The sequence below is a fragment of the Salmo salar genome, chromosome ssa07 (genome assembly GCF_905237065.1).
Source record: "Salmo salar chromosome ssa07, Ssal_v3.1, whole genome shotgun sequence".
NCBI lineage: Eukaryota > Metazoa > Chordata > Actinopteri > Salmoniformes > Salmonidae > Salmo > Salmo salar.
The window spans coordinates 2,539,347-2,555,426 of record NC_059448.1 but is presented as its reverse complement, the minus strand read 5'-3'; positions in this window follow the sequence as shown (position 1 = coordinate 2,555,426).

The following is a 16,080-nucleotide window of genomic DNA, read 5'->3' as shown; positions in this document are numbered from 1 at the left end:
GTAAAGGACTGTTAATACAGGCTTAGTAAAGGCCTGTTAATACAGGACTAGTAAAGGTCTGTTAATACAGGACTAGTAAAGGTCTGTTAATAAAGGACTAGTAAAGGCCCGTTAATACAGGACTAGTAAAGGTCAGTTAATACAGGACTAGTAAAGGTCTGTTAATACAGGACTAGTAAAGGTCTGTTAATACAGGACTAGTAAAGGTCTGTTAATACAGGACTAGTAAAGGTCTGTTAATACAGGACTAGTAATACAGGACTAGTAAAGGTCTGTTAATACAGGACTTGTAAAGGTCTGTTAATACAGGACTAGTAAAGGTCTGTTAATACAGGACTAGTAAAGGTCTGTTAATACAGGACTAGTAAAGGCCTGTTAATACAGGACTAGTAATACAGGACTAGTAAAGGCCTGTTAATACAGGACTAGTAAAGGTCCGTAAATACAGGACTAGTAAAGGCCTGTAAATACAGGACTAGTAAAGGCCTGTTAATACAGGACTAGTAAAGGCCTGTTAATACAGGACTAGTAAAGGCCTGTTAATACAGGACTAGTAAAGGCCTGTTAATACAGGACTAGTAAAGGCCTGTTAATACAGGACTAGTAAAGGTCTGTTAATACAGGACTAGTAAAGGCCTGTTAATACAGGACTAGTAAAGGCCTGTTAATACAGGACTAGTAAAGGCCTGTTAATACAGTACTAGTAAAGGTCTGTTAATACAGGACTAGTAAAGGTCTGTTAATACAGGACTAGTAAAGGCCTGTTAATACAGGACTAGTAAAGGTCTGTTAATACAGGACTAGTAAAGGCCTGTTAATACAGGACTAGTAAAGGTCTGTTAATACAGGACTAGTAAAGGACTGTTAATACAGGACTAGTAAAGGTCTGTTAATACAGGACTAGTAAAGGCCTGTTAATACAGGACTAGTAAAGGTCTGTTAATACAGGACTAGTAAAGGTCTGTTAATACAGGACTAGTAAAGGTCTGTTAATACAGGACTATTAAAGGCCTGTTAATACAGGACTAGTAAAAGCCTGTTAATACAGGACTAGTAAAGGCCTGTTAATACAGGACTAGTAAAGGCCTGTTAATACAGGACTAGTAAAGGTCTGTTAATACAGGACTAGTAAAGGTCTGTTAATACAGGACTAGTAAAGGCCTGTTAATACAGGACTAGTAAAGGTCTGTTAATACAGGACTAGTAAAGGTCTGTTAATACAGGACTAGTAAAGGCCTGTTAATACAGGACTAGTAAAGGTCTGTTAATACAGGACTATTAAAGGTCTGTTAATACAGGACTAGTAAAGGTCTTTTAATACAGGACTAGTAAAGGCCTGTTAATACAGGACTAGTAAAGGTCTGTTAATACAGGACTAGTAAAGGTCTGTTAATGCAGGATTAGTAAAGGTCTGTTAATACAGGACTAGTAAAGGTCTGTTAGTACAGGACTAGTAAAGGTCTGTTAATACAGGACTAGTAAAGGCCTGTTAATACAGGACTAGTAAAACAGGACTAGTAAAGGTCTGTTAATACAGGACTAGTAAAACAGGACTAGTAAAGGTCTATTAATACAGGACTAGTAATACAGGACTAGTAAAGGCCTGTTAATACAGGACTAGTAAAGGCCTGTTAATACAGGACTAGTAAAGGCCTGTTAATACAGGACTAGTAAAGGCCTGTTAATACAGGACTAGTAAAGGCCTGTTAATACAGGACTAGTAATGCAGGACTAGTAAAGGCCTGTTAATACAGGACTAGTAATACAGGACTAATAAAGGTCTGTTAATAGAGGACTAGTAAAGGTCTGTTAATACAGGACGAGTAAAGGTCTGTTAATACAGGACTAGTAAAGGTCTGTTAATACAGGACTAGTAAAGGTCTGTTAATACAGGACTAGTAAAGGTCTGTTAATACAGGACTAGTAAAGGTCTGTTAATACAGGACTAGTAAAGGCCTGTTAATACAGGACTAGTACAGGTCTGTTAATACAGGACTAGTAAAGGCCTGTTAATACAGGACTAGTAAAGTTCTGTTAATACAGGACTAGTAAAGGTCTGTTAATACAGGACTATTAAAGGCATGTTAATACAGGACTAGTAATACAGGACTAGTAAAGGCCTGTTAATACAGGACTAGTAAAGGTCTGTTAATACAGGACTAGTAAAGGTCTGTTAATACAGGACTAGTAAAGGTCTGTTAATACAGGACTAGTAACGGTCTGTTAATACAGGACTAGTAAAGGCCTGTTAATACAGGACTAGTAAAGGTCTGTTAATACAGGACTAGTAAAGGCCTGTTAATACAGGACTAGTAATACAGGACTAGTAAAGGCCTGTTAATACAGGACTAGTAAAGGCCTGTTAATACAGGACTAGTAAAGGCCTGTTAATACATGACTAGTAAAGGCCTGTTAATACAGGACTAGTAAAGGTCTGTTAATACAGGACTAGTAATACAGGACTAGTAAAGGTCTGTTAATACAGGACTAGTAAAGGCCTGTTAATACAGGACTAGTAAAGGCCTGTTAATACAGGACTAGTAAAGGCCTGTTAATACAGGACTAGTAAAGGTCTGTTAATACAGGACTAGTAAAGGTCTGTTAATACAGGACTAGTAAAGGTCTGTTAATACAGGACTAGTAAAGGCCTGTTAATACAGGACTAGTAATACAGGACTAGTAAAGGTCTGTTAATACAGGACTAGTAAAGGTCTGTTAATACAAGACTAGTAATACAGGACTAGTAAAGGACTGTTAATACAGGCTTAGTAAAGGCCTGTTAATACAGGACTAGTAAAGGTCTGTTAATACAGGACTAGTAAAGGTCTGTTAATACAGGACTAGTAATACAGGACTAGTAAAGGTCTGTTAATACAGGACTTGTAAAGGTCTGTTAATACAGGACTAGTAAAGGTCTGTTAATACAGGACTAGTAAAGGTCTGTTAATACAGGACTAGTAAAGGCCTGTTAATACAGGACTAGTAATACAGGACTAGTAAAGGTCCGTAAATACAGGACTAGTAAAGGCCTGTTAATACAGGACTAGTAAAGGTCTGTTAATACAGGACTAGTAAAGGTCTGTTAATACAGGACTAGTAAAGGCCTGTTAATACAGGACTAGTAAAGGCCTGTTAATACAGTACTAGTAAAGGTCTGTTAATACAGGACTAGTAAAGGCCTGTTAATACAGGACTAGTAAAGGCCTGTTAATACAGGACTAGTAAAGGTCTGTTAATACAGGACTAGTAAAGGCCTGTTAATACAGGACTAGTAAAGGTCTGTTAATACAGGACTAGTAAAGGACTGTTAATACAGGACTAGTAAAGGTCTGTTAATACAGGACTAGTAAAGGCCTGTTAATACAGGACTAGTAAAGGTCTGTTAATACAGGACTAGTAAAGGCCTGTTAATACAGGACTAGTAAAGGCCTGTTAATACAGGACTAGTAAAGGTCTGTTAATACAGGACTAGTAAAGGTCTGTTAATACAGGACTAGTAAAGGCCTGTTAATACAGGACTAGTAAAGGCCTGTTAATACAGTACTAGTAAAGGTCTGTTAATACAGGACTAGTAAAGGTCTGTTAATACAGGACTAGTAAAGGCCTGTTAATACAGGACTAGTAAAGGTCTGTTAATACAGGACTAGTAAAGGCCTGTTAATACAGGACTAGTAAAGGTCTGTTAATACAGGACTAGTAAAGGATTGTTAATACAGGACTAGTAAAGGCCTGTTAATACAGGACTAGTAAAGGCCTGTTAATACAGGACTAGTAAAGGTCTGTTAATACAGGACTAGTAAAGGTCTGTTAATACAGGACTAGTAAAGGTCTGTTAATACAGGACTAGTAAAGGCCTGTTAATACAGGACTAGTAAAGGTCTGTTAATACAGGACTAGTAAAAAAGGACTAGTAAAGGTCTGTTAATACAGGACTAGTAAAGGTCTGTTAATACAGGACTAGTAAAGGTCTGTTAGTACAGGACTAGTAAAGGTCTGTTAATACAGGACTAGTAAAGCCCTGTTAATACAGGACTAGTAAAACAGGACTAGTAAAGGCCTGTTAATACAGGACTAGTAAAACAGGACTAGTAAAGGTCTATTAATACAGGACTAGTAATACAGGACTAGTAAAGGTCTATTAATACAGGACTAGTAATACAGGACTAGTAAAGGCCTGTTAATACAGGACTAGTAAAGGCCTGTTAATACAGGACTAGTAAAGGCCTGTTAATACAGGACTAGTAAAAGCCTGTTAATACAGGACTAGTAAAAGCCTGTTAATACAGGACTAGTAAAGGTCTGTTAATACAGGACTAGTAAAGGCCTGTTAATACAGGACTAGTAAAGGCCTGTTAATACAGGACTAGTAAGGGTCTGTTAATACAGGACTAGTAAAGGTCTGTTAATACAGGACTAGTAAAGGCCTGTTAATACAGGACTAGTAAAGGTCTGTTAATACAGGACTAGTAAAGGTCTGTTAATACAGGACTAGTAAAGGTCTGTTAATACAGGACTATTAAAGGCCTGTTAATACAGGACTAGTAAAAGCCTGTTAATACAGGACTAGTAAAGGCCTGTTAATACAGGACTAGTAAAGGCCTGTTAATACAGGACTAGTAAAGGTCTGTTAATACAGGACTAGTAAAGGTCTGTTAATACAGGACTAGTAAAGGCCTGTTAATACAGGACTAGTAAAGGTCTGTTAATACAGGACTAGTAAAGGTCTGTTAATACAGGACTAGTAAAGGCCTGTTAATACAGGACTAGTAAAGGTCTGTTAATACAGGACTATTAAAGGTCTGTTAATACAGGACTAGTAAAGGTCTTTTAATACAGGACTAGTAAAGGCCTGTTAATACAGGACTAGTAAAGGTCTGTTAATACAGGACTAGTAAAGGCCTGTTAATACAGGACTAGTAATACAGGACTAGCAAAGGCCTGTTAATACAGGACTAGTAATACAGGACTAGTAAAGGCCTGTTAATACAGGACTAGTAAAGGTCCGTAAATACAGGACTAGTAAAGGCCTGTTAATACAGGACTAGTAAAGGCCTGTTAATACAGGACTAGTAAAGGCCTGTTAATACAGGACTAGTAAAGGCCTGTTAATACAGGACTAGTAAAGGTCTGTTAATACAGGACTAGTAAAGGCCTGTTAATACAGGACTAGTAAAGGTCTGTTAATACAGGACTAGTAAAGGACTGTTAATACAGGACTAGTAAAGGTCTGTTAATACAGGACTAGTAAAGGCCTGTTAATACAGGACTAGTAAAGGTCTGTTAATACAGGACTAGTAAAGGTCTGTTAATACAGGACTAGTAAAGGTCTGTTAATACAGGACTAGTAAAGGCCTGTTAATACAGGACTAGTACAGGTCTGTTAATACAGGACTAGTAAAAAAGGACTAGTAAAGGCCTGTTAATACAGGACTAGTAAAGGTCTGTTAATACAGGACTAGTAAAGGTCTGTAAGTACAGGACTAGTAAAGGCCTGTTAATACAGGACTAGTAAAGGCCTGTTAATACAGGACTAGTAAAGGCCTGTTAATACAGGACTAGTAAAGGTCTGTTAATACAGGACTAGTAAAGGCCTGTTAATACAGGACTAGTAAAACAGGACTAGTAAAGGCCTGTTAATACAGGACTAGTAAAACAGGACTAGTAATACAGGACTAGTAAAGGCCTGTTAATACAGGACTAGTAAAACAGGACTAGTAAAGGCCTGTTAATACAGGACTAGTAAAGGTCTATTAATACAGGACTAGTAATACAGGACTAGTAAAGGCCTGTTAATACAGGACTAGTAAAGGTCTGTTAATACAGGACTAGTAAAGGTCTGTTAATACAGGACTAGTAAAGGCCTGTTAATACAGGACTAGTAAAAGCCTGTTAATACAGGACTAGTAAAGGTCTGTTAATACAGGACTAGTAAAGGCCTGTTAATACAGGACTAGTAAAGGCCTGTTAATACAGGACTAGTAAAGGTCTGTTAATACAGGACTAGTAAAGGCCTGTTAATACAGGACTAGTAAAGGCCTGTTAATACAGGACTAGTAAAGGTCTGTTAATACAGGACTAGTAAAGGTCTGTTAATCCAGGACTAGTAAAGGTCTGTTAATACAGGACTATTAAAGGCCTGTTAATACAGGACTAGTAAAAGCCTGTTAATACAGGACTAGTAAAGGCCTGTTAATACAGGACTAGTAAAGGCCTGTTAATACAGGACTAGTAAAGGTCTGTTAATACAGGACTAGTAAAGGTCTGTTAATACAGGACTAGTAAAGGCCTGTTAATACAGGACTAGTAAAGGCCTGTTAATACAGGACTAGTAAAGGCCTGTTAATACAGGACTAGTAATACAGGACTAGTAAAGGCCTGTTAATACAGGACTAGTAAAGGCCTGTTAATACAGGACTAGTAAAGGTCTGTTAATACAGGACTAGTAAAGGTCTGTTAATACAGGACTAGTAAAGGTCTGTTAATACAGGACTATTAAAGGCCTGTTAATACAGGACTAGTAAAAGCCTGTTAATACAGGACTAGTAAAGGCCTGTTAATACAGGACTAGTAAAGGCCTGTTAATACAGGACTAGTAAAGGTCTGTTAATACAGGACTAGTAAAGGTCTGTTAATACAGGACTAGTAAAGGTCTGTTAATACAGGACTAGTAAAGGCCTGTTAATACAGGACTAGTAAAGGTCTGTTAATACAGGACTAGTAAAGGCCTGTTAATACAGGACTAGTAAAGGTCTGTTAATACAGGACTATTAAAGGTCTGTTAATACAGGACTAGTAAAGGTCTTTTAATACAGGACTAGTAAAGGCCTGTTAATACAGGACTAGTAAAGGTCTGTTAATACAGGACTAGTAAAGGCCTGTTAATACAGGACTAGTAAAGGTCTGTTAATGCAGGATTAGTAAAGCTCTGTTAATACAGGACTAGTAAAGGTCTGTTAGTACAGGACTAGTAAAGGTCTGTTAATACAGGACTAGTAAAGGCCTGTTAATACAGGACTAGTAAAACAGGACTAGTAAAGGTCTGTTAATACAGGACTAGTTAAAAGTCTGTTAATACAGGACTAGTAAAGGCCTGTTAATACAGGACTAGTAATACAGGACTAGTAAAGGCCTGTTAATACAGGACTAGTAAAGGTCTGTTAATACAGGACTAGTAATGCAGGACTAGTAAAGGCCTGTTAATACAGGACTAGTAATACAGGACTAATAAAGGTCTGTTAATAGAGGACTAGTAAAGGTCTGTTAATACAGGACGAGTAAAGGTCTGTTAATACAGGACTAGTAAAGGTCTGTTAATACAGGACTAGTAAAGGTCTGTTAATACAGGACTAGTAAAGGTCTGTTAATACAGGACTAGTAAAGGTCTGTTAATACAGGACTAGTAAAGGCCTGTTAATACAGGACTAGTACAGGTCTGTTAATACAGGACTAGTAAAGGCCTGTTAATACAGGACTAGTAAAGGTCTGTTAATACAGGACTAGTAAAGGTCTGTTAATACAGGACTATTAAAGGCATGTTAATACAGGACTAGTAATACAGGACTAGTAAAGGCCTGTTAATACAGGACTAGTAATACAGGACTAGTAAAGGTATGTTAATACAGGACTAGTAAAGGCCTGTTAATACAGGACTAGTAAAGGCCTGTTAATACAGGACTAGTAATACAGGACTAGTAAAGGCCTGTTAATACAGGACTAGTAAAGGCCTGTTAATACAGGACTAGTAAAGGTCTGTTAATACAGTACTAGTAATACAGGACTAGTAAAGGTCTGTTAATACAGGACTAGTAAAGGCCTGTTAATACAGGACTAGTAAAGGCCTGTTAATACAGGACTAGTAAAGGCCTGTTAATACAGGACTAGTAAAGGCCTGTTAATACAGGACTAGTAAAGGTCTGTTAATACAGGACTAGTAAAGGTCTGTTAATACAGGACTAGTAAAGGCCTGTTAATACAGGACTAGTAATACAGGACTAGTAAAGGTCTGTTAATACAGGACTAGTAAAGGTCTGTTAATACAGGACTAGTAAAGGTCTGTTAATACAGGACTAGTAATACAGGACTAGTAAAGGTCTGTTAATACAAGACTAGTAATACAGGACTAGTAAAGGACTGTTAATACAGGCTTAGTAAAGGCCTGTTAATACAGGACTAGTAAAGGTCTGTTAATACAGGACTAGTAAAGGTCTGTTAATAAAGGACTAGTAAAGGCCCGTTAATACAGGACTAGTAAAGGTCAGTTAATACAGGACTAGTAAAGGTCTGTTAATACAGGACTAGTAAAGGTCTGTTAATACAGGACTAGTAAAGGTCTGTTAATACAGGACTAGTAAAGGTCTGTTAATACAGGACTAGTAATACAGGACTAGTAAAGGTCTGTTAATACAGGACTTGTAAAGGTCTGTTAATACAGGACTAGTAAAGGTCTGTTAATACAGGACTAGTAAAGGTCTGTTAATACAGGACTAGTAAAGGCCTGTTAATACAGGACTAGTAATACAGGACTAGTAAAGGCCTGTTAATACAGGACTAGTAAAGGTCCGTAAATACAGGACTAGTAAAGGCCTGTAAATACAGGACTAGTAAAGGCCTGTTAATACAGGACTAGTAAAGGCCTGTTAATACAGGACTAGTAAAGGCCTGTTAATACAGGACTAGTAAAGGCCTGTTAATACAGGACTAGTAAAGGCCTGTTAATACAGGACTAGTAAAGGTCTGTTAATACAGGACTAGTAAAGGCCTGTTAATACAGGACTAGTAAAGGCCTGTTAATACAGGACTAGTAAAGGCCTGTTAATACAGTACTAGTAAAGGTCTGTTAATACAGGACTAGTAAAGGTCTGTTAATACAGGACTAGTAAAGGCCTGTTAATACAGGACTAGTAAAGGTCTGTTAATACAGGACTAGTAAAGGCCTGTTAATACAGGACTAGTAAAGGTCTGTTAATACAGGACTAGTAAAGGACTGTTAATACAGGACTAGTAAAGGTCTGTTAATACAGGACTAGTAAAGGCCTGTTAATACAGGACTAGTAAAGGTCTGTTAATACAGGACTAGTAAAGGTCTGTTAATACAGGACTAGTAAAGGTCTGTTAATACAGGACTATTAAAGGCCTGTTAATACAGGACTAGTAAAAGCCTGTTAATACAGGACTAGTAAAGGCCTGTTAATACAGGACTAGTAAAGGCCTGTTAATACAGGACTAGTAAAGGTCTGTTAATACAGGACTAGTAAAGGTCTGTTAATACAGGACTAGTAAAGGCCTGTTAATACAGGACTAGTAAAGGTCTGTTAATACAGGACTAGTAAAGGTCTGTTAATACAGGACTAGTAAAGGCCTGTTAATACAGGACTAGTAAAGGTCTGTTAATACAGGACTATTAAAGGTCTGTTAATACAGGACTAGTAAAGGTCTTTTAATACAGGACTAGTAAAGGCCTGTTAATACAGGACTAGTAAAGGTCTGTTAATACAGGACTAGTAAAGGTCTGTTAATGCAGGATTAGTAAAGGTCTGTTAATACAGGACTAGTAAAGGTCTGTTAGTACAGGACTAGTAAAGGTCTGTTAATACAGGACTAGTAAAGGCCTGTTAATACAGGACTAGTAAAACAGGACTAGTAAAGGTCTGTTAATACAGGACTAGTAAACGGACTAGTAAAGGTCTATTAATACAGGACTAGTAATACAGGACTAGTAAAGGCCTGTTAATACAGGACTAGTAAAGGCTGTTAATACAGGACTAGTAAAGGCCTGTTAATACAGGACTAGTAAAGGCCTGTTAATACAGGACTAGTAAAGGCCTGTTAATACAGGACTAGTAATGCAGGACTAGTAAAGGCCTGTTAATACAGGACTAGTAATACAGGACTAATAAAGGTCTGTTAATAGAGGACTAGTAAAGGTCTGTTAATACAGGACGAGTAAAGGTCTGTTAATACAGGACTAGTAAAGGTCTGTTAATACAGGACTAGTAAAGGTCTGTTAATACAGGACTAGTAAAGGTCTGTTAATACAGGACTAGTAAAGGTCTGTTAATACAGGACTAGTAAAGGCCTGTTAATACAGGACTAGTACAGGTCTGTTAATACAGGACTAGTAAAGGCCTGTTAATACAGGACTAGTAAAGTTCTGTTAATACAGGACTAGTAAAGGTCTGTTAATACAGGACTATTAAAGGCATGTTAATACAGGACTAGTAATACAGGACTAGTAAAGGCCTGTTAATACAGGACTAGTAATACAGGACTAGTAAAGGTCTGTTAATACAGGACTAGTAAAGGTCTGTTAATACAGGACTTGTAAAGGTCTGTTAATACAGGACTAGTAACGGTCTGTTAATACAGGACTAGTAAAGGTCTGTTAATACAGGACTAGTAAAGGCCTGTTAATACAGGACTAGTAAAGGCCTGTTAATACAGGACTAGTAATACAGGACTAGTAAAGGCCTGTTAATACAGGACTAGTAAAGGCCTGTTAATACAGGACTAGTAAAGGCCTGTTAATACATGACTAGTAAAGGCCTGTTAATACAGGACTAGTAAAGGTCTGTTAATACAGGACTAGTAATACAGGACTAGTAAAGGTCTGTTAATACAGGACTAGTAAAGGCCTGTTAATACAGGACTAGTAAAGGCCTGTTAATACAGGACTAGTAAAGGCCTGTTAATACAGGACTAGTAAAGGTCTGTTAATACAGGACTAGTAAAGGTCTGTTAATACAGGACTAGTAAAGGTCTGTTAATACAGGACTAGTAAAGGCCTGTTAATACAGGACTAGTAATACAGGACTAGTAAAGGTCTGTTAATACAGGACTAGTAAAGGTCTGTTAATACAAGACTAGTAATACAGGACTAGTAAAGGACTGTTAATACAGGCTTAGTAAAGGCCTGTTAATACAGGACTAGTAAAGGTCTGTTAATACAGGACTAGTAAAGGTCTGTTAATACAGGACTAGTAATACAGGACTAGTAAAGGTCTGTTAATACAGGACTTGTAAAGGTCTGTTAATACAGGACTAGTAAAGGTCTGTTAATACAGGACTAGTAAAGGTCTGTTAATACAGGACTAGTAAAGGCCTGTTAATACAGGACTAGTAATACAGGACTAGTAAAGGTCTGTAAATACAGGACTAGTAAAGGCCTGTTAATACAGGACTAGTAAAGGCCTGTTAATACAGGACTAGTAAAGGCCTGTTAATACAGGACTAGTAAAGGCCTGTTAATACAGGACTAGTAAAGGCCTGTTAATACAGGACTAGTAAAGGCCTGTTAATACAGGACTAGTAAAGGCCTGTTAATACAGGACTAGTAAAGGTCTGTTAATACAGGACTAGTAAAGGCCTGTTAATACAGGACTAGTAAAGGCCTGTTAATACAGGACTAGTAAAGGTCTGTTAATACAGGACTAGTAAAGGCCTGTTAATACAGGACTAGTAAAGGTCTGTTAATACAGGACTAGTAAAGGACTGTTAATACAGGACTAGTAAAGGCCTGTTAATACAGGACTAGTAAAGGTCTGTTAATACAGGACTAGTAAAGGTCTGTTAATACAGGACTAGTAAAGGCCTGTTAATACAGGACTAGTAAAGGCCTGTTAATACAGGACTAGTAAAGGTCTGTTAATACAGGACTAGTAAAGGTCTGTTAATACAGGACTAGTAAAGGCCTGTTAATACAGGACTAGTAAAGGCCTGTTAATACAGTACTAGTAAAGGTCTGTTAATACAGGACTAGTAAAGGTCTGTTAATACAGGACTAGTAAAGGCCTGTTAATACAGGACTAGTAAAGGTCTGTTAATACAGGACTAGTAAAGGCCTGTTAATACAGGACTAGTAAAGGTCTGTTAATACAGGACTAGTAAAGGATTGTTAATACAGGACTAGTAAAGGCCTGTTAATACAGGACTAGTAAAGGCCTGTTAATACAGGACTAGTAAAGGTCTGTTAATACAGGACTAGTAAAGGTCTGTTAATACAGGACTAGTAAAGGTCTGTTAATACAGGACTAGTAAAGGCCTGTTAATACAGGACTAGTAAAGGTCTGTTAATACAGGACTAGTAAAAAGGACTAGTAAAGGTCTGTTAATACAGGACTAGTAAAGGTCTGTTAATACAGGACTAGTAAAGGTCTGTTAGTACAGGACTAGTAAAGGTCTGTTAATACAGGACTAGTAAAGCCCTGTTAATACAGGACTAGTAAAACAGGACTAGTAAAGGCCTGTTAATACAGGACTAGTAAAACAGGACTAGTAAAGGTCTATTAATACAGGACTAGTAATACAGGACTAGTAAAGGTCTATTAATACAGGACTAGTAATACAGGACTAGTAAAGGCCTGTTAATACAGGACTAGTAAAGGCCTGTTAATACAGGACTAGTAAAGGCCTGTTAATACAGGACTAGTAAAAGCCTGTTAATACAGGACTAGTAAAAGCCTGTTAATACAGGACTAGTAAAGGTCTGTTAATACAGGACTAGTAAAGGCCTGTTAATACAGGACTAGTAAAGGCCTGTTAATACAGGACTAGTAAGGGTCTGTTAATACAGGACTAGTAAAGGTCTGTTAATACAGGACTAGTAAAGGCCTGTTAATACAGGACTAGTAAAGGTCTGTTAATACAGGACTAGTAAAGGTCTGTTAATACAGGACTAGTAAAGGTCTGTTAATACAGGACTATTAAAGGCCTGTTAATACAGGACTAGTAAAAGCCTGTTAATACAGGACTAGTAAAGGCCTGTTAATACAGGACTAGTAAAGGCCTGTTAATACAGGACTAGTAAAGGTCTGTTAATACAGGACTAGTAAAGGTCTGTTAATACAGGACTAGTAAAGGCCTGTTAATACAGGACTAGTAAAGGTCTGTTAATACAGGACTAGTAAAGGTCTGTTAATACAGGACTAGTAAAGGCCTGTTAATACAGGACTAGTAAAGGTCTGTTAATACAGGACTATTAAAGGTCTGTTAATACAGGACTAGTAAAGGTCTTTTAATACAGGACTAGTAAAGGCCTGTTAATACAGGACTAGTAAAGGTCTGTTAATACAGGACTAGTAAAGGTCTGTTAATGCAGGATTAGTAAAGGTCTGTTAATACAGGACTAGTAAAGGTCTGTTAGTACAGGACTAGTAAAGGTCTGTTAATACAGGACTAGTAAAGGCCTGTTAATACAGGACTAGTAAAACAGGACTAGTAAAGGTCTGTTAATACAGGACTAGTTGAAAGTCTGTTAATACAGGACTAGTAAAGGACTGTTAATACAGGACTAGTAATACAGGACTAGTAAAGGCCTGTTAATACAGGACTAGTAAAGGCCTGTTAATACAGGACTAGTAAAGGCCTGTTAATACAGGACTAGTAATGCAGGACTAGTAAAGGCCTGTTAATACAGGACTAGTAATACAGGACTAGTAAAGGTCTGTTAATAGAGGACTAGTAAAGGTCTGTTAATACAGGACGAGTAAAGGTCTGTTAATACAGGACTAGTAAAGGTCTGTTAATACAGGACTAGTAAAGGTCTGTTAATACAGGACTAGTAAAGGCCTGTTAATACAGGACTAGTAAAGGTCTGTTAATACAGGACTAGTAAAGGCCTGTTAATACAGGACTAGTAAAGGCCTGTTAATACAGGACTAGTAAAGGTCTGTTAATACAGGACTATTAAAGGCATGTTAATACAGGACTAGTAATACAGGACTAGTAAAGGCCTGTTAATACAGGACTAGTAATACAGGACTAGTAAAGGTATGTTAATACAGGACTAGTAAAGGCCTGTTAATACAGGACTAGTAATACAGGACTAGTAAAGGCCTGTTAATACAGGACTATTAAAGGCATGTTAATACAGGACTAGTAAAGGCCTGTTAATACAGGACTAGTAAAGGCCTGTTAATACAGGACTAGTAAAGGTCTGTTAATACAGGACTAGTAATACAGGACTAGTAAAGGTCTGTTAATACAGGACTAGTAAAGGCCTGTTAATACAGGACTAGTAAAGGCCTGTTAATACAGGACTAGTAAAGGCCTGTTAATACAGGACTAGTAAAGGTCTGTTAATACAGGACTAGTAAAGGTCTGTTAATACAGGACTAGTAAAGGTCTGTTAATACAGGACTAGTAAAGGTCTGTTAATACAGGACTAGTAAAGGCCTGTTAATACAGGACTAGTAATACAGGACTAGTAAAGGTCTGTTAATACAGGACTAGTAAAGGTCTGTTAATACAGGACTAGTAAAGGTCTGTTAATACAGGACTAGTAAAGGTCTGTTAATACAGGACTAGTAATACAGGACTAGTAAAGGTCTGTTAATACAGGACTACGAAAGGTCTGTTAATACAGGACTAGTAAAGGTCTGTTAATACCGGACTAGTAAAGGTCTGTTAATACAGGACTAGTAATACAGGACTAGTAAAGGTCTGTTAATACAAGACTAGTAATACAGGACTAGTAAAGGACTGTTAATACAGGACTAGTAAAGGCCTGTTAATACAGGACTAGTAAAGGCCTGTTAATACAGGACTAGTAAAGGCCTGTTAATACAGGACTAGTAAAGGTCTGTTAATACAGGACTAGTAAAGGTCTGTTAATAAAGGACTAGTAAAGGCCCGTTAATACAGGACTAGTAAAGGCCTGTTAATACAGGACTAGTAAAGGTCTGTTAATACAGGACTAGTAAAGGTCTGTTAATACAGGACTAGTAAAGGTCTGTTAATACAGGACTAGTAATACAGGACTAGTAAAGGCCTGTTAATACAGGACTAGTAAAGGCCTGTTAATACAGGACTAGTAAAGGCATGTTAATACAGGACTAGTAAAGGTCTGTTAATACAGGACTAGTAATACAGGACTAGTAAAGGTCTGTTAATACAGGACTAGTAAAGGTCTGTTAATACAGGACTAGTAAAGGCATGTTAATACAGGACTAGTAAAGGTCTGTTAATACAGGACTAGTAATACAGGACTAGTAAAGGTCTGTTAATACAGGACTAGTAAAGGCCTGTTAATACAGGACTAGTAAAGGTCTGTTAATACAGGACTAGTAAAGGTCTGTTAATACAGGACTAGTAAAGGTCTGTTAATAAAGGACTAGTAAAGGCCCGTTAATACAGGACTAGTAAAGGTCAGTTAATACAGGACTAGTAAAGGTCTGTTAATACAGGACTAGTAAAGGTCTGTTAATACAGGACTAGTAATACAGGACTAGTAAAGGTCTGTTAATACAGGACTAGTAAAGGCCTGTTAATACAGGACTAGTAAAGGTCTGTTAATACAGGACTAGTAAAGGTCTGTTAATACAGGACTAGTAAAGGTCTGTTAATACAGGACTAGTAATACAGGACTAGTAAAGGCCTGTTAATACAGGACTAGTAAAGGTCTGTTAATACAGGACTAGTAAAGGTCTGTTAATACAGGACTAGTAAAGGCATGTTAATACAGGACTAGTAAAGGTCTGTTAATACAGGACTAGTAATACAGGACTAGTAAAGGCCTGTTAATACAGGACTAGTAAAGGTCTGTTAATACAGGACTAGTAAAGGCATGTTAATACAGGACTAGTAAAGGTCTGTTAATACAGGACTAGTAATACAGGACTAGTAAAGGTCTGTTAATACAGGACTAGTAAAGGTCTGTTAATACAGGACTAGTAAAGGCCTGTTAATACAGGACTAGTAAAGTCCTGTTAATACAGGACTAGTAAAGGTCTGTTAATACAGGACTAGTAAAGGCCTGTTAATACAGGACTAGTAAAGGCCTGTTAATACAGGACTAGTAAAGGTCTGTTAATACAGGACTAGTAATACAGGACTAGTAAAGGCCTGTTAATACAGGACTAGTAAAGGTTGTTAATACAGGACTAGTAAAGGTCTGTTAGTACAGGACTAGTAAGTACAGGACTAGTAAAGGCCTGTTAATACAGGACTAGTAAAGGTCTGTTAATACAGGACTAGTAAAGGTCTGTTAATACAGGACTAGTAAAGGCCCAGTGTACTACTTTTTCTAATGATCAATTATCCTTTTAAAATGATAAACTTGGATTAGCTAACACAACGTGCCATTGG